This window comes from Castor canadensis, chromosome 1, assembly GCF_047511655.1.
Source record: "Castor canadensis chromosome 1, mCasCan1.hap1v2, whole genome shotgun sequence".
Taxonomy (NCBI): domain Eukaryota; kingdom Metazoa; phylum Chordata; class Mammalia; order Rodentia; family Castoridae; genus Castor; species Castor canadensis.
In genome coordinates, this window is record NC_133386.1 from 172,847,462 (window position 1) to 172,866,055 (window position 18,594).

The 18,594-nt window shown below is 45.4% G+C and overlaps 1 protein-coding gene across 5 annotated transcripts in view; it reads left to right on the plus strand.

The window, feature by feature from the left end:
• Positions 1–18,594, plus strand: part of Ldlrad3 (low density lipoprotein receptor class A domain containing 3) — a 241,972-nt gene that overhangs the window by 134,458 nt on the left and 88,920 nt on the right. The window lies entirely within an intron of this gene.

Here is an 18,594-nt window from a genome sequence, read left to right on the forward strand (position 1 = left end):
TGCAGATCACAGCCACACCCTTGGTGCAACAACAGGAGTAGTAACAGAGATAGGAAATGCCAGAGAGTGACCAGAGTACAAAGGCAATGTGATGGGAGGACCCAAGGAGTCATAGAAGGGCTTCATGCTTCAAAGAATTGTGTGAGTTGAGAAGAATCCTTTCAGGGAGGGGTGCTGGTCCACCTGCTGTTTTGGAGCCATGCTTGGGTGTTTTTCCTTAGCTCTGTCTCCATAACGGCCTTGGAAGTGGAGTCTGGGGAGGCAGAACCCCTGCACATTTATCAGCGCTTCTGCTTTCCAGGCACCTTGGACCCTGACTTGGGTCTTACACCCTTCAGTGCTAGTGCCCCAGCCACCTAAATTAGTCATTGCTGCACTATTGTATCAAAGGAGCCTGGGCTTACAGCAAATAAATACCTAGCTAGATGGTGGAACCAAGGAGAGAGGTTCTTGTGGCAGCTGGAAGAGGAGTCATCAGTTCAAGCCATCACTGCTAACTCTGTCACACCTGTCAGGGTCAGGGGCATGGTGTAGACGGGTCATTGAGGGGACTGTCCTTTAGCTACTGCTGAAATCTGCAGAAACTTGGACACTGGTGTTCTTTTCTAGGAGCCACCCCTGCCCCTCACCGTGTTGAGACCATATTGGATTGGGTTCCTCTTCTCAGTTCTTCATTTTCTCTCTCTGACCTGTGACTTGGCAAAGTGACCCAAGGAAGCATCCCTGCCTTGTGAAGGCTGCACTTGCCTTTACTGATGGAACTTTGACAGCTGTGATGAGGCAGAGACTCAGAATGTGCTTGCTCCCCAGGGCCTACTCTCTTGTGTTTCTACCAGGACAGGGCACTTACTACCCTGTTAATCCCAGGACAATGTGGTAGCAAGTGGGACAAACCTTACCACCCCACAACCCAGGATCAGTCCTCACTGAGGCCAGCAGAGCTATAGCTATCTCGCAGACCCATAAAAAGGCCATATATATCTTTGCTGAGATTTGAGGATGTGTTTGTTACATAGCAAAAGCTATCTGATGTTGAATCCTTGAGAAATGGTTATATGGACCTGATTTGTTGATTGCTGCTATAAGCTAAATAAGCATTATTCCCTGGAGACACAAGAACATAGCAAATTTTGTTAAATCTTAAGATGCCATCAAGAATTTTGTAAATAGATTTGTTACAGGGTGACCTGTTCTCTAGCTGTGATCTTACCACTTCAATTGGATGTAATTTGAATAAATTTTGTATGGTAAAAGATCAATAAAATGATTTTTTAAGAGTTAAAAGAAAAAAATGCTGAGCATAAGAGCCCCTGTTATTTTATGTTTCATTGAGGAAGAAACAATGCTGACCATTAAATTGTGACACACTATTGATCTAAGATGCATCTCAATTTCAGAATGTTACAATGTGAAAAAAAATGCACATGTTGGAAATCAAGAGCAATAATAGGGAGCCAGACAAGTGTGGTGGCTGTTCTGATGGACCTCATACCCCACAGGAAAGACAGGTGTTACATGGAACACTGGGTGAGGAGTGTGTTGCAAAGCAAATGTGGGATGCTCTGGAAGTAAGTGGCAGGGCTGTTTGGAGGATGCTGAGGCCTTCTTGAGCAAGTGATACAGAAGGACAGGGTGGAGTTAACTGGTCAAGAGAGGGGATGGTGGGGAGACAGAGCTTCCAGCATGGTGGATGGCAGGTGAATAGATCCAAAGGTGAAAAAGCTGGCTACATGGCTGCCCTATGAGGGGTGTCAACAAAAAACCTGAGCTGGATAGTAGTTAAAGCAGTCAACCCAGATTTTATTCAGAAAAATATTGGATTAGAGGAAAAGAGATCTTATAGTATAGTTGTCCCTATATGTCTCATGGGTTTGGTTCCAGAACTCCTCGTGAATTCTAAAATTTGTACTTGCTCAAGACCCTTCTATAAAATGATGCTGTATTTGCATATAGAATACATACATATCCTCCCACACTCTTTAATCATCACTGGAGTACTTACACCTAATGATGAGAATGCCATGTAAATAGTTGTATTATTGAGGGAGCAATGACAAGGAAAAAAGTCTGTGTGTGCTCAATACAGACACAATTGGGGGTGGAGGATTTCAGTCCATGATTGATGGAATCTGCAGGTACAGAACTCAAGCATCTGGAGGACCAACTGGATAGAACTGGACTGCACTCCAAACCCAACAAGGAAAAATAGGAATTTATAGCCAAGTAGAAGGCAAATAAACAGGAGGAGACATCAGGGATAAGGGAGATTTTGACTAAACCTACCTAACAGGATCCTTGCTGAAACCCGGCCAGGGTGATCCACCACCTGGAGATGATGGAGGATGAGGAGTCCAATGAGATATGGTAGATGGGGGTTCTTGCTAAACAGACTTAACGGGATGCTTCTGGAATCAGACAGTGCAGAGAAGAACAAAGCTCAACCTCCAGGCATAGTTGAGAAAAGTTAAGAAGAGCCTGAGTGGTTTGGTCAAAGAGAATCTTTGTCATGAACAGGAAGAGAAAGGTAGCCTGGTGGGAAGCTGGAGTGGTCTGCAGTGGCCTGTTGTTTGTGGGTTGGGGACCTGGACACCAATGAAGGACTTTGTACTTTGTCCTGTGGGCAATGGGAGGTGACCCAGCAAGACAAGTGAAGGTGTTAACAGTGCTTGACTAAAGCTTCAGAAAGTGTTTGAGACTTATGTCTCCAAGACTTGGTGACAGACCGGAGGAGGCCAGAGAGGGGTAGAAACAGCCCACACAGATCACTGTAGGGACACTAATTTTGTGGAAATAAAGGCCGTGCTGAATTATTTTCCAATTGTGCTTGCTTTTTGCTTTACTGCCCCAAGCCTCCCACTAGTCTGTGTAATTGAGAGTAACAAGAGTGCATGCTTTGGGAAGAGACATTTGCTCAGATCCAAATGACTGAGCAGCTAAAGATAATTTCTAGAGAAATTATGGAGGGCATATGGTGGGAGAAGTACTACTTTTTAGTTTAGTTTATCAAATATGGAATGGAAAAGTGCTTTGTATGAAAAAAAAAAAAAAGCCTGAGTTTAGAGGATCCAACCAAAGATGTCACAACCCAAAATTTGATGAGTGGCTAACATTTACCCTGACTTGTGGACACCTGGTGATATCAAGAGCTCCTTAGAGGGGCCATAGGAAAGACTCATCACCCTTAAAGAATTCATTTAACATTACTTAGAATAAAACCACTGGGGGTCCATTTAACAGGAGGAATGAGGAAGCCTTTTTTTCTGTGTTTAATTTAAGAATTTGAAAGCCCAGCTGGGCTGGGAAAGACAAAACTGCTGACTTCATTGGAAGAAACAGAAGGAGGTTGGGAGAAGTTGATTGCTGCCTTTCTGGACCTGTGGGGTTTTCTTCTTGGTAATTGAGTGTTTGCATCCTGAAGCTGCCTTTTCTTTAACCACTACAGTAGGAGTTTGAAGAGTTCTGAAACTCCCTTCATTTAGAAGCAAATCAGGACAATTCTGCACTCATGGCATAATTGCTTCCTGGTGTCCGCCACCATGATAATCTGCAGAGCTCTTTCTTTAGTCTCTTCATGCCTGTCTTGTGCTGGTCCCCTTCCTCTTCCCTCTCCTCATCACTGCCTCCCCTAGGGAATGCAGAGTCCAGCCTAGACACCTGGAGATGTGCGTCACTTGAGGCAGATGGACCAAGTTTCAGAGCAGTGTCTTTTGTTGTCTCTCTCTGAGTCTTTTCTGTGAGTTTTCATAGCCCAGGACTGTTGTGCTACTCAGTGACACAGGAACATTTCTAGGACAAGTCCTGGGAATGACTATTTGTCATTCCTGCCCCCATCAACACCATTTTAAATCTCTTGGCCTTTCCCATTCATCCCTCACATTCTGTTGCAGAGTGTCTGCTATTGCCCAGCCCCTCCTAACGTACTGGAAGAAATTCAAAGGCAGATCAGATCAAAGTTGCTCATGGTCTTACAAGGGAGACACGGAATACCCTACTGATAATTACCCTAAAGAGTGATGAATGCTATAAGAGAGGAATGAGCAGCGTGCTGTGGAGCAAAAGGCAGGCAAGGAATGACGGTTTTTCCTAGGGGGATATGGCAAGGCTTCAGAGAAATGAAATGTCTCCCCAGTGATTAAGGATAAATAAAAGTGGACTCAGATGCAAGCGTGGGGCCAGGCATCTAGCCAGAGGAAAGAGTGCACTCAAAGAGAGATTCCATGGGACCAGAGAACAGTGTGCATAGGCATGTGTGTTGGTGGGTAGGGGTGGGGAGGGGAGAAGTAAAACTATTAGACTACAGTGAGGCTGGCTTCTGGAGGGCCCTCTCTGCATGCACCGTAGGAAGGCGGAGCCAGAGGAAGAACACCAGGAGAAATGGTGTGTCCAGCCCTGGTAAAGGTCTTCATCATAGAAGCTTGTTACCATTGTGTGCAGTGATCACCTCTGGGTCTTATCAAGCTCACAATCCCACTGGCAGGATAGGACTAGAGAATAATAAACCCCGTGAAGTCCTCTGGATGAGAATAGGTTGGGAGCGTGGATGACCTTGGGCTGAGGAGTGACTTGGAAACTGTCTTGGTTATGCAATCTGGTAATTTCTCCTTCTTTCTTTGGTCCCAGTGTGACTATCTGACACTTTTGTAATCTATGAAAAGTGGCAGTGTGCTCTATGTTGCACATGTGACCCACATCTGCCTATTGCTACAAGCAGCTCTTTTTCATTCCCTTGTTTTTCCATGGAAACCCCACAGGTTATCAGTCTGGTTAATATCTGGATCCTTTTGTGGGATGCTACAAAGTGATACCTGCCAACATTCTTCCAGGAATTTTTTTGAGATCTTGTGGCCTTCATGATATTCTTGCTGCTCAAGTTTGTATCTGTAGGTCTGCTTTTTACGGAAGGTCTCCTTTTTGGAGAGCATATTGCTACAAGTGAGAAGTCAAGAGAGTTCCTAAGAGCTGCTCCATTCTCTAACAGCTTATCTTTCAGTTGAAGAGGAAGACAAGAAATACATAGTCACACCTTTGACCATTACTAACTTAGGAAATGTCAAACAAAGCCCGGAAGGTACACATTAATTCCCCAAATATTCTGGGTGCCAAGGTACATCAGGTATGTTGTATTAGTTTCTCTGTTCTCAGTTTCCACTTATGACCTTTGGAATGAGCAGCCCTCCACTCTCTAAAAGACCCCCCCCAACCCCAACCACTTCAAGCACTGTTGATTGAATCACGGTGGACATCTGACCAAAGGCCAGTCAGTTCCTGGTCTGGCCAGATGCAAATTAGATCGTCTTTCTCAAATGAGGACATGCAGGGCTAAATCAGCCTTAGAAGGCTAAGCAGTCATTATGTAGAGGTGGGGCAGAGCCATGTGGAAGCCACAGTTGGGAAAGGCAGAATTCATAGTAGAGAGTACTGGTCTACCTAGAGGCAACATCAATCATGAAGCCAGAGGTAGCAGTCATTCCCACCATCTCCAGAGATGGGGACAATATTTTCTTTTGTCCTGGGTGGTGTCCCAAGTCCCAGCCCTAGTTTCCACGAAGCACTGTGTCTGTGCTCTTCAATGAGTCCTCTGTGTTCTAGAGGAAACCTTTCTGTTCATTTGAACTGACTTAAGTGGGTTGCAAGCTAACATCAAGTGGTCAGTGTCATGGAAGACCTATATTGCATACTTCAGACAAATAGAAGGGAGTGAAGAAACAGAGAAGTCCAGAAAAGGCAGACCTGTTCAAATCCTTTGGGAGACCTATAGGATCTGGTTTTGGAGGCTTCTATGATTCTAACATTAGATTCTTAGTATGCAGAACAGGGGCTCCATATTAGTTAACATAGAGGCTAAGCTGCTGTAACAAAGAGACCCCATCATACACTAGCTAGAATAAAATGGAGGCTATGGCTTGAATAAGTGCCTAAATAAGATAACCCGTATGGAACACCCCAGAGATGAACAGTCTAGGTCAATGCGGAGCTCTGCCCTTGTCAGGGCTCCCAAAGCTGCTCAATCAGATCCTATTTCCCAGGTGTCAGACAGGAAGGAAGAAGGCAGAAGCCAGGTAGGCAGCTTCATCTTTAAGGAAATGGCCCAGAAGTTGCACATTTTACTTTTTACTCATGATCTAGCAGCCTGAACTTAGTCACGTGATCACACTTAGCTACAAGGGAGGTGGAGCGATAACTCATTTCTTGTGGTGGGTTTTCTGTGCCCAGCCCAAACTTAGCAGTTTATACCAGGAAAAAGCAGAAAGGGAAAAGGGGTAAATCCTGGAGATTAATTAGCACCAGCCTCTGCCACAGGCCTTTTTAACCTGAGCCATCAGTGCAAAGGTTAATTTATGCCACTAGCATGTCCGCAGAATTGTCACTGCTCTGAGTGGCTTCAGTTCACACAGCTTGGGACAAAACTCAGTGGATACTTTGCCTCCAAAGGCTATTGCAAGCCACCTGGGCCAGAGCTGAAATGCTTTGCAGAGCCAGCAGAGAGAAGCCTGCTTGTCAGTGCAGGGGACACCAGTAGTGTTGCTGCACCTCTCCCTCACCCCAAATGTCAAGTCGAAGAGGCGCTTCACATATTTGTTTCTTCCTTCATAGGCTCATTTGTCATAAAGCTGTTGTGACCCTTACAGAGTCAAGCTTTTATCTTGATTTGGGAGTGTGACCAAGGTTATAGTTATTCTTCAGATGACAGGAACCTGACTCGGCTTTTTCATTTTTTCCAGGGAGGTCAATTGGCCTCCAATTTAGGTCAATTTGCCTATGAAGGAAATCTCCAAGGACAGATGCTTTGTCCTCACCAGCTGATTTGTCAGCCAGTCTTTCCTTCTGGCTCAGAAACTTTTATAGATTTTCCCTCAAGCTCATTTTGTTCTGCCAGTGCCTGCCTGCTTCCTTTCTGGAAACATGCTGTGTGCTTGTGGGGAAGTGATATGGTGCCTTCCTCTTCCCAATATATGGCCTCTCCACTATCCACAGTCCCCTCACTCTTTCAGCCTCAGTGTCGCAGTCTTAAAGTATGTTCACAGAGTCTTCCGCACACCTCCCTTCCAGAGGTGGCGCCTGTGTCCCTTTCCTGGAAATTGGCCCAGCTTTTGTGACTCACTGACCAATAGAGTCTGGCAGAAGTGATCCTATGTGACTTCTACGCCTAGGATATAAAAGGCTGTGCAGCTTCTTTCTTGCTGTCCAGAGTACTCTCTCTTCAGAACTTCAGCCGCCACATAAACACCAATATGGCCCCCTGAGGCTGTCATATTGTGAGGAAGCCCAAGCTAGTCTTCACCAAGAGACCACGGGGGGTGCATGAGGAGAGAGAGATGCCCCTCACACCCTCACACACTTTAGCTTGCTGCTGTTTCAGCTTCAGCCACTGTCCCTCTGTAACAACTTGTGACACCCCAAGCCAGAACTGCCACTCCCTTCCAGAATTCCTAATTACAGAGACTGTGATACAATGACAATACAGTGTCATTGTTTTAAGCCACTGAGCGTGGGGATGCTTTGTTACGCAGAAGTAGCTAATTGGAAGTACAGTCACCTCAAAGGCACTTCCCTGCTCCATCCATGTGCTCCCCAGCTAGAAGACCTGACCACTTCCCACTCCCAATGTCACCTCATCCAGATGCAGCTCCAGCCCTTCCCCATCCCTGATTTCCAAGAGGCTTTCTTGTGGCCCTGTGTTCCTGCATTGTCTCACAGATGAGCACCCCTGGGTGTGTAGAAAGGTCCAGAAAGGCTTCCTACCCTCCTTAGACCCTCATGTGTCATGTCTTGGTTACACAAAGCTATTGTGTCACCTAGTAGTCACATCCCCCAAATGGAACTCCATTCTCCACATGCCTCAAGTGCAATCTATGGAGGCCACAGATGGTGCTTTTGATAGAAGCTGGGCCTGAGTCCCTGACTCAAGGCTTCCTCAGTTTGAGATTGAAAGGTGGGAGAGCTGTGTTCTGTCTGTGCTGGCCCAATGCTAGGCAGGAAAGATACAGAGCAGAAGGTTGGATGCAAGAAAGTGTTTAAAAAATCTACCAGACTTTGGGTATAAATTTTAGTTGCAAGCTGATTTTGCAAGACCTTCCTCTCACTTTAGAAGCACTCCTATCATATCCATAATATAATCCATTCAGAGCCCACGCTTGGAATGGAGTCAGATGGCAGCTGTACTAGTTAGCAGCTCTGTGTCTTTAGGCAAGTTACTAAACCTCTCTGAGCTTCTTCTACACTGAAACAGCAAGGCCTGCCTCCAGGATTGCTGAGAGAAAGTGAGAGCAGGCCTTGGAACACTCAACAGGACTCTGACGTTAGGCTGCCATTCTGTGGGCCAGTGATTCTAAAGATGGTTACTGTACAGCCAGCAATCATCAGAGCTACTGGCCTGAGCCTTTCCATCTTCAGAGAAATGCCCAATGCCAGACAGCCAGGGAAGTTTCCAGGATACTGTCTTCCCTAGCCTACAAGGGTTTTGTCCTTTTGCCTGTCAACAGGAAGCCAAGACCCAGGCATGGTTTCATCTACCATCTTTCTTCTTGGTCTTACAAAAGTGGAAAAACCAGTGGAACATTCCAGGATGTGAAGATTCAGATACAGCGGGGGTTGGGGGCGGGACAGGCCCTCTTCCTGAAAGGCAGAAGCAGAGTTCTTAGGAGGGGCTCTGCTGTCTAAAGTGCTGGCCATTGTAATGCCCCCGGGTCCGTCCTCAGAGAAACTGTGTTACTCTACTGATCATAATCACTTGGTTCATTCGTTGCGGGTTATGGAGGGTTAGACACTGGGAATGTATCGCTGACCAGGAGCGAGCTCTATGTTGTGTAGTCTCCGTGTCCAAAGTCTGCCATCTGTTAGGAAGCCAAGACTAAAGACTGGCCTTCTGATTGAAAGCGTGAGCGTTTGGAGCAAAAGCTGTGAAGCGGAATCTAGAAGGAAAGGGAGAAAACAACGTCTCTGGAATCATCCATTCTAGACAACCACACTTTGACACATGCGGTGATTTGTGTCACCCTAGAGTAATTTATGGTGTGTTTCCTATTAGAATTGCAAAGTTCTCGCAGTTGGAAGGTGTTAAAATATAGCTTCACATCATATTAAATACATGCTATATTTAAAACTGAGATATGTGATCTGAAACATGAAGCATAAACTGGGGGGAATTATTTTGCTGAATTCTAAACTAACCTTCTTGGTTCTGCCATTGTTGTTTTGTTTCCAACATTCTTACTCACTGGATATCACTGAAATATTTTGAATCTGAGCCATTTGAGTTGTCAAACTTATTCGAGCAAACCTGAAGTACTGATCGTCCTCACAGAGCTAGGACTGAATGAGGATTTGTCTTGAGTTCCTGATTCCTGCCAGCTGGACAGTGTGGTAGCAGCACGGTGACCATGGCTGCCAGGGTGGCCATGGAACTGAGTTCCATGTTGGCTCTGCTCCAGTTCAGGTGCAGAATCCCTGTTGATGGAAGGGCCTTTGGCAGTAGATTCTCTGCTTTGTCACGTTTGCAACTCTTAATGTGGTAGTAAAGTTTAGATGGCTCTGTAAGATTAATTCCTTAGTGGAAAGAACTGGAAGGTGAAAATGGGTGTGATCGAAGTTCACAGAGGCAGCAGTTAAAGGAGAAGGCCAGCTTCAAGGGGGGCTTGGGGTGGAAAGAGTTCCCCCGCCCAATACCCACCTACAGTGATCCTTGGCCGGCAGTAGAGAAAAGCATCGGGCAGAGAGAGAGTGTTTGGAAATGTCACGACATTTATGAGATGCGGTCAGGAAAATTTAACATCCTTCATTTGTAGGCTAGTGTTACAAAGCAAAGAACTGTCACCTCCCCACCCCAAATATCTTAATGCTGTGGGTAAGGGACACTGGACCAACTCTTACATTTGACAGAGAAAATGGAAGCCCAGAGAGGTGATGTGATTTGCCCCAGGCCACACAGCTTAGAAATAGCAACACTGGAATGGGAACCCAGTTCTTCAGACCCCAAAACTCAGCCCTCTTCCCATCCTGCTCTTTGTTAGGAGAAAACATAACATAAGACTTAGTAGCTAGAGGGAGGGAAAGTCTTTGTGGCATTGTATACAGTTATTGGCACACTGTATACACTGGGCTATTTCACACACACACACACACACACACACACACACACACACACACACACACCCCCCTCCAAACAACAGAAGCAAAAAACCAATGTGTGTTTGTGTATGTGCCAACCGGGGATCCTAAACTGAACTGCAAATTCAATGTGAGCATCCTGAGCACCACTATATAAGATGTCAGTCAGTAAGTATATTGCTTTGGTCTTTTAAACAGTGTTTTTGAGACATAATTCATATACTGTACCATACAATTCACCCATTTAAAGTGCACAACTCAGTGTTTTTTAGTATATTCATGAGGTTGGACAACCATCACCACTATCTAATTTTAGAACATTTGCATCACTCCAGAAAGAAACTCCAACCATTCTTCCTTAACTCCTGTATCTTCCCTCCACCCCGGGCAGCACCAGTCCACTTTTTGTCTCTGTAGATCTGCTGTATTCTAGACATTTCATAGAAGTAGTCATTCAATATGTAGTCTTTTGTGGTTGACTTTTCTGCTACCTACAGTGGTGTTATCAAGGTTCACTAAAGTTTTGATATAAATCATTTCTTTATTTCTTTTTATTGCCAAACAACACTCCATTGTATGGGTATGCCACTGTCTGTCTACACATCAGTTGATAAGCATTTCAATTATTTCTACTTTTTAGCTGTTATAAATAATGCTGCTGGGGACATTTGTTTACAGGTTTTGTGCGGGAGTTATATGTGTGCATTTCTCTTGGGAATATACCTAGGAGTAGAATTGCTGGGTCATATGGTAACTCTGTGTTTAGGTTTTGGGGGAATTGCCAGACTTTTTCAAAGTGGTTACATCATTTCCTTCCAGCCGGAGAGTGAGGGTACCACATCCTCCAGCAACACTTGTTATTGTCTGCTTGTCTCTGCTTTTGTTTTTAAATACTGTAGAATCCTAGTGGTATCAGAAAATATATCACTGTGGTTTTGATTTGTATTTTATCCTCCTCCTTCTTTTTTTATTTTTTGAGACAGGGTCTTGCTGTGTAGCCCAAACTGGCCTTGAACTTGTGATCCTCCTGCCTCAGCCTACCGAATGCCAGGATTACAGATGTGTGCCACGATGCCTGGCTTCAGTTTATATTTTCTTTACAATAATGATTTCAAACATCTTCCCCTTGTTTATCGTCCATTTGTAGATTTTCTTGTGAGAAGTGTCTATTCAAATCCTCCATCCATTTTTAAATTGGGTTGTCTTTTTTTTTTGAGTTGTAAGCCTTCTTTTATCTATTCTTTAAAGAAGTCTTTTATCAGATATATGATTTGTAAACATTCTCTCCCATTCTATGAGTTCTTTTCACTTTCTTGACAGTTATCACTTGCAGCAAAGTTTAATTTTGACAAATCCAATTCATCTATTTTTTTCTTTAGTTGCTTATGCTTTTGGTGTCATATGTAATCAGTCACGGTCTTGTCTAAGGTGCCAAAGATTTACTTCTCTGTTTTCTTGTAAGAGTTTTTTTCATTTTAGCTCTTCCATATAGGTCTATGATCTGTTCTGAGTTTGTTTTCGTGTATGGTGTGAGTTAGGAGCACATCCTTTTGGATGTGGCTATCCAGCCACCTCAGCACCATTCATTGAAAAGGCTGTTCCTCCTTCACTGAATTGTCCTTGAACCCTTGTCGTCTTTGTCTCTAATAAATACACCACATAGACTCCCACGGCTATATTTCTAGTCTGGAGACAAACACACAAGGTGTGTGTGACAGTCCCTCCCTTCTAGGGATTATTTATATTTAGTTTGGACAAGTCAAGAGCAAATATGAAGGAAGCCAAGGCTGTGACTGATAAAGCAGACATTATTTTTTCCAGTGTTGGATTGCATCCTCGTGGATGACCCCATCACAGCCATACACCTGCCCTTTGGACAACCAATAGTGACCTTTACAGAACGGTAATGTGCTTGTTCCACAGGCAGGGTTGTCGTGACAGCACTGGCACTATCTGGAAGCCATCGTTTGAGTGTTTGCCTTGCACAGGCTCTTTTCCAAGCACTCCATATATGTCATTCATTTTACCTTCCAAAAAAATCTCACAAGCAGTAATTCTTTTATCCACATTTTACCATCAAAGAAAATGAGGCACAGAGGCATTAGTTAATTTGTCCTGGGTCACTCAGCTACAAAGTGAAAGGACAGGATTTGAACCCAGAAGCTCAGCTCCAAATGCAGTCTATACTTCCAACAATGAGACTAAATTCCCTGCTAGGGTCTGAATTTTGTGTTCCTCCCAACTTCTTATATTAAAGTCCTAACCTCCAAAGTTTATATTTAGTCTTTGGGAGTGATCACATCATGAGTGTAGAGCCATGCTGGATGGATAAGTGTGGCTATCAAAGACATCCAAGGCTCCTTCTGCCCTGTGAGCATGCAGCAAGAAGGCACCACTGGTGAACCAGGAAACAGAGTCTGCCAGTACCTTGATCTTGGACTTACCAGTCTCCAGAACTGGGAGACATAAATCTTTGTTGTTCATAAGCCATCCAGATTATGGTATTTTGTTATGACAGTCTGACACAGGACACTGCCTGTCCAATTCACTATTCTACCCCTCGTGCACAGCACGTGGTTGGCAGTCAGTAGTAACCCTTCGCTGAATACACAACTGGATAAGATGAATAAGTGACTAGAGGAACAATCCAGACAGAGCAGCAGAGGCCAAGGGAAGGGAAGATTGATTTATGGGAGAAAATTAGAGGAATGAAATCCATAGATAAAATTTGCCTAAGTGAGAGTGGTGACCAAAGCTGGCAGGCGCCCGCAGGGAAAGAAACTGTTAAACATGGTGGCAGAGGGTAGAGGAGGAGTGATGGGGTGGTGGGCAGCAGCATCAAGACTGGAATCTAAATGAAGACCCACAAAGCATTTGTTATAGCCCATGGTGTACCACATAAGCCTGTACACCAGAGCAAGGGACCCCAGTGCAGAAAGGGGGCCGGCTGCGGGAGTCTTGGATCTGTGGGTTGCGTTAGTCAGACTTTTGCCACCATGACAAATACCTGAGATAACCAATTGAAAGGGGGAAAAATTTATTTAGAGGTTCAAGTCCATGGCTCCATAACTTTTAGGCCCTAGGCAAGGCAGAAACATCATGGAGGAAGGGCACAATAGAGGAAGGCTGCTCACCTCATTGCAGCCAGGAAGCAAAGAGAGACAGAGAGAGAAAGGGACTATGGACAAGGTTCACCTTCCCAAGATAACTGGGCCCCACCTGCTACCTGCCACCACTGCCTAAAGTAGTGCCACCACCTGGGGACCAAACCTTCAACACGGAAGTCTATGTGGGACATTTCATATTCAAACCATAATGGGCATGGGACAGACCCCCTAGGGCTCACCTTGGAACTAGCAAGACATCAGTGGCTCCCAAAAGATGGTGCAGCATGTTAATTAAATTACCATCCAGCCAAAAAGTTGTGTGTCCAGGTGGAACCTAGGAGAAGTGACCATTCTCAGACATGTTTGGGTAGAACACCAGGTGTTATAAGCAAGGAGAGCCCAGTGCAGCCCACTGAGGCCTCCTCACTTGCAATGCCAGGTCTCCACGCCTCTCACATGGTGCCTTGGAACAGGAGGCTGCCTCTAGCTTGAAGCCAGGCTAGGCTAGAGAGCAAGTGAGGGCATGAGGTCGGTCATCTTCCTCACAAATCCAGAGCCTGCCACCTGCATATGGATGAAGAGAGAATGATGGTGGCTGGTGCGATCATTGGCATTTTACACATATGTCAGAACTGTTGAGGAGGTCACTCCTATAACTGGGAGCCCCACTTCACAGGAGAGGAAAATGAGCCTTAGGGATACAATGAGAGGGACTTAGGTGAGCCAGCATTCAGACCCACTTTCTGTGACCTCAGAGCCAAGCTCTTCACTACTGCTAATACAGGAGCCCTGTACACCAGCATCTCACAGCAAGGTTTGGATGACCAAGAGAACAGAAAACCACTGGGAAGGGGTGCACTGTGTGCCTGAGGGAGGAGGTGAGGTGGAGATTGGACAATTTATAGATCCCATCCAGAATGGAGCAGCAGTGCTTGAAGGACATGGTGACTGAATATGAGGGAGAAAATGGAACAGATGTGTGTAGTTCATCGAAGGGTTAAGAACTCACAAAGGCACCTCCCCAAGCCTCAGTTTTCTCTTCTGAAAAATGGGAACAGAGCCATCTTGTCATTCATTTGTGACTATCCATTGACATCTTGTGGGTAAATAACTTAGCACAGGGCTTGGCACATAGGAAGCTTTCTGTAAAATGTAGTTGCAGTTATTCATTGTTGGGTGGTTATTGCTATTAGTATTATTAAGAACCACTATCTTTTTTTTTTTTTTTTTGAGACATGGTCTTACTATGTAGCCCAGGGTGGCCTTGAATTTACAATCTTCCTGCCTCTGCCTTCTGAGTGCTGGGATTATAGGTATGTACCACCACACCCAGCTTATAGTGCATTATCTTAGGCACTGGAGAGCAGGAGAAAGAAGAGCAGCCCACCTCTGAGGAGCCTGCAGTCTAGAAGAAGGTCACTCCTATCACTGCCTGCTCCTCTGCATGCTCCCCACCCCCTGACAGAAAGTGGGGTGCATAGTGTGTGATTAGCAGATGCTGCCCAGTGAAGAATCCAGGGTGGGTGCTTTTAATAAACTATGTGTGTCGTGAGTTGAGCCAGGTCTGTTGCTGTGCTCATGCAGCCAGGTGTGGCTCTGTTCTGTAATTTGGGTTCAGCTCAGCCCCACTTGTCTGTCTTTCTGCAGGGACCGATGAGCTACCATGGCGTATGGTTTTCTCTTGGTGGTATCAGAGGGAAAGAAGTCCAAGCTCAATGGCACAAGCATTTAAAGCTTTTGTGCATGGCATATTCTGTTGTCCCATTGACAAATGCATGTCACACTGCCAAGCCAGAGCTCAAGGGCAGGGAACTACCATAGATCCTGGGTAACCATGGTGTGTGGTTCCACATAGACTGCAATGGAGGAAAAACCACGCATGCTCAGAAGGTACATTAGCGTACTCTAGAATGACTCAAATTTCCTACACCGTACCTACAGTAGGTCTGGGCATCCATGACTTGAAACCGCATGGGTTGACTACGTGACTGTCACAAAAATGACTACTGCACACATTAGTACTGCTCACCAAAAACTAGATCTTATTTCATGCTGTTTATCTCAAATACTGCAATGCTTGATTCAATTTTTCCATGACATAAGCTGCTAATTTCTGCTAAAGACGCCTTCAACAAATCTCGGATTTTCACCTGATCGCTTCAGTTAAGCACATTGCATGCCCTTTTTGGTTTGGGAAGATTGCCATAAATTTACCTTGCTTTTGGGGCACCATTTGGTTTTTTGAGAGACAGAGTCACACCAAATGGAGGGCAGATCACACGATGACTTAAATACAACCGATAAGAACACGGGACAACTGAGAGCTTCTCCACATCAACCGAACTGCAGAATGTGTGCGTGGGAATTTTACATTTCTGTTTTTGAGGTTTTTAAATTTATTATTATATTCTACCATACTTGGTTAAAATTGCATGTAATAAGTCTGTGAATAAGGCGGGCTGACTGTATGCTCTACCTCTAGTGAGAGAGACAGACTGCAACGTGACAATGGCCAGGGGCACAGGCATGGGACAGAGTGAGGAATTGGGGGGGGGCATCACGCATAGTGACTGGGATGGGGGAGCAGGCTTTACCCACAAACTCTGCCCCTGGCAGTGGTGCAGTGCTGTTCCCTGACTCCTGCCCGAGAGACCGTGCAACCACCCAGACTTGCAAGGCTGCCGACACTGGGACCCAGCTCAGCTCCAGCCAGCATTGCCTTTGATGGAGCCTGTTCTGACTCATTATTTACACAGACTGTAAAATAAAGCTTAACTTGAAGTTCCAGAGCATCCGAGTGAAGCCGGCAGCTGGACCTTCACACTTGAAAGCAGACTAAATACCAGGGGGAGGGAGAAAGAAGAACCACAAATAAACTGTCAGGGATGCTTTATCATGCAAAGGTTGTGTGGCATAAATGTGGCAACAGCTGGTGGAGGAAGCCAGTCAGCCCTATTTATGCATTTCTCTGGTGCCTGTTCCTTAATGGCTATCAGCAGTATTGATCACAGACTAATTTTGCCTTGTACTTTCTGGTTGTTGGCTCTACCCTCAACAGTCTGACCCACTCAATAGGGAACCTACTGAATCTATGGCAGAGAAATAGTGTTATATAGTAATTATTGTCGTTATTCCTGTTTCACAGATAAGGGTACTGAAGCCCAGAGAGGTTAAGTAACTTGATAAAAGTCACATAGCTTGGGACAGCTGTGGCCATCCTGACTGGATTATGCACAGTGGTGTTTTGAGAGTTCTTTCACTGAGTGCAACACACCCCCCTGTGTGGTCTATCTCCCAGTTATTTCCAGACATGTCTTCACCTGACATTCCCTGCCTGCCCAGCATGCTGGTCTCCTTTTTATTTCTTAGATGTGCCAAGCTCTTTCCCAAGGGCCCTTTCAGCTGCTGTTAATTCTGCCTAGAACTGTGCCCCTGCCAGGCTCACTATTGTCCTGGTCGCTCACTCACCCTAAACATTGTCATCCACAGCAAGCAGCCAGGATTAGCATCTGCACATTTTGTGCAGGCAGGGACCACCCTTTTTTGCCCGACCTGGACTGGGACAAGGACCAAAGATGGCAGAGTGCTCAGCACCTGGGCTGTGGGAGAACTGACTGCATCCAGATCCCAGCTCTGCCACTTCCTGTGGGCTATGTGACCATCTGCAGGTGATGTCCTCTCTGTCCTCCATTCTCCATCTGTGATGTATGACAGAGCTGCCGTGGAATGAATTAACTAATGCATAATAGTACTCTTAGTTCAGTGTCTGATGCATGTCAAGCCTTTAGTAATGGTCACTGCTATTACTGTCATCATTATTAAGATTATTATTGTTAACACGTGGTAGATACTACACTGCTTGTGGAGTAGATAGATGAAGCAATTTCTAATCGTAGAAGGGGAAGCAGTCTTCAGCAGGCTGAAGAGTCCATAAGTTCTGCACCCCAGTCCCGCTCAGCATGAGCTGTATCCCAGGTAACACAGGTAACACAGCATCACAGGGTTGTTCTCTCATCCTGTGCTGGTTCCCACCTCAGGGCACCTAGCTATCCAAACCCAGTGTAGAGGCCACCCTTTGTGATTCCAGAAGCCCCTTTGGAGGAGTTGGACAGGTCCATGTTTCCTGCCCCTATGATAGGCAAGGTGGTTCAAAGCCTCATGTACCATGTGGCTGGTGGCTCCATGATTCTGTTCTCAGCCCAGTTTATTCCAGAGATCATTGCTTTTGGAAGGCAGCTAGAGAAGCCATAGCTGATCCTGGGACCAACCAGGGACTTATACAAGGCCAACTTGAAGTCTTCATGGAACCCAGTCAGTGTGCACACCTTGTGGTCTATGTATATGATGCCCACCTCCCCATACTGTATAGTCTTGTTCAGAGCCTAGTCCTGCTCCCTGCTCTGCCCCAGCCCTCTGCTCCCCACCACATCAGCAGGCTCCCCAACAAAGCCCTCACCCACCCTCTATCATGTTCTCCATTCCTCTCTGGGCCTGTCCTCTGCTGGCCTCTAGGATGGGCAGCTTTGCCACTTGGCTCCTAAGTGGAGATCTGTTCATGGGGCACCATTGGCTGTGTCCAACCACTTTCCTGTTCTTAGATTGGGGTGGCACCCACCAAAACAAGGACTGCTTTGTGGCAGTGTGGTCACAATGCACAGATTCTGCTGAAGACACCCCTGCTGGAAAGGGGCAGGGACAGGAAGGAGAAGGGTGGGTTCAGGGGCAGAAGAAGCTGCCTGTTGGGACAGCAAAGTTTAGTCCTAGGTCATCCACCAGGTCTGTCAACCTTATTGGGGGTTTTTAGTCAAAGTTCATTAACATACCCAATAATGAGATGTTGGGGGTTGTAATCTAAGTTGCCTTTTGATTTTTAGTCTCTCTAGCTCCAGCATTCTTGGTGTTCTTTGTTTGGCACGTCTGTGACTTTAATTTCCTTTTTAATTTCTCTTGAAAGAAAGAGCTCTAGAGTTACAATCTACAAAGGACCTGTGTTGTAAGACCAGTGGGGGTCTTGAGTGGCTAATGGTAATTTGGACCTGTGTTGCTATCCCAGGGTTAAACCCACCACCCAGGGAGAGAGTCCCGGGAGCTCGGATCCATAAATGAAATCATACAGTCAGCCTGGAGGAAACCTCACCAAAATGTGGGCAGCAGTCATCCCTGCTGGTGGATCACTGGAGAATTCAATGTCTGATTTTATGCATTTTCCACTTTTTTATACTGAGCACATTAGTTTTTTTTATGTTTTGGAAGAAAGATACAAATTAAAAAATAAAGCCCTTACTTCCTGAACACTTCATGTAATGATCTTAACAAAGAAGATAAAAAAGAAAAAAAACTATTACAAGCTAAATATATAGGTTTTAAGGAGTATATTTTA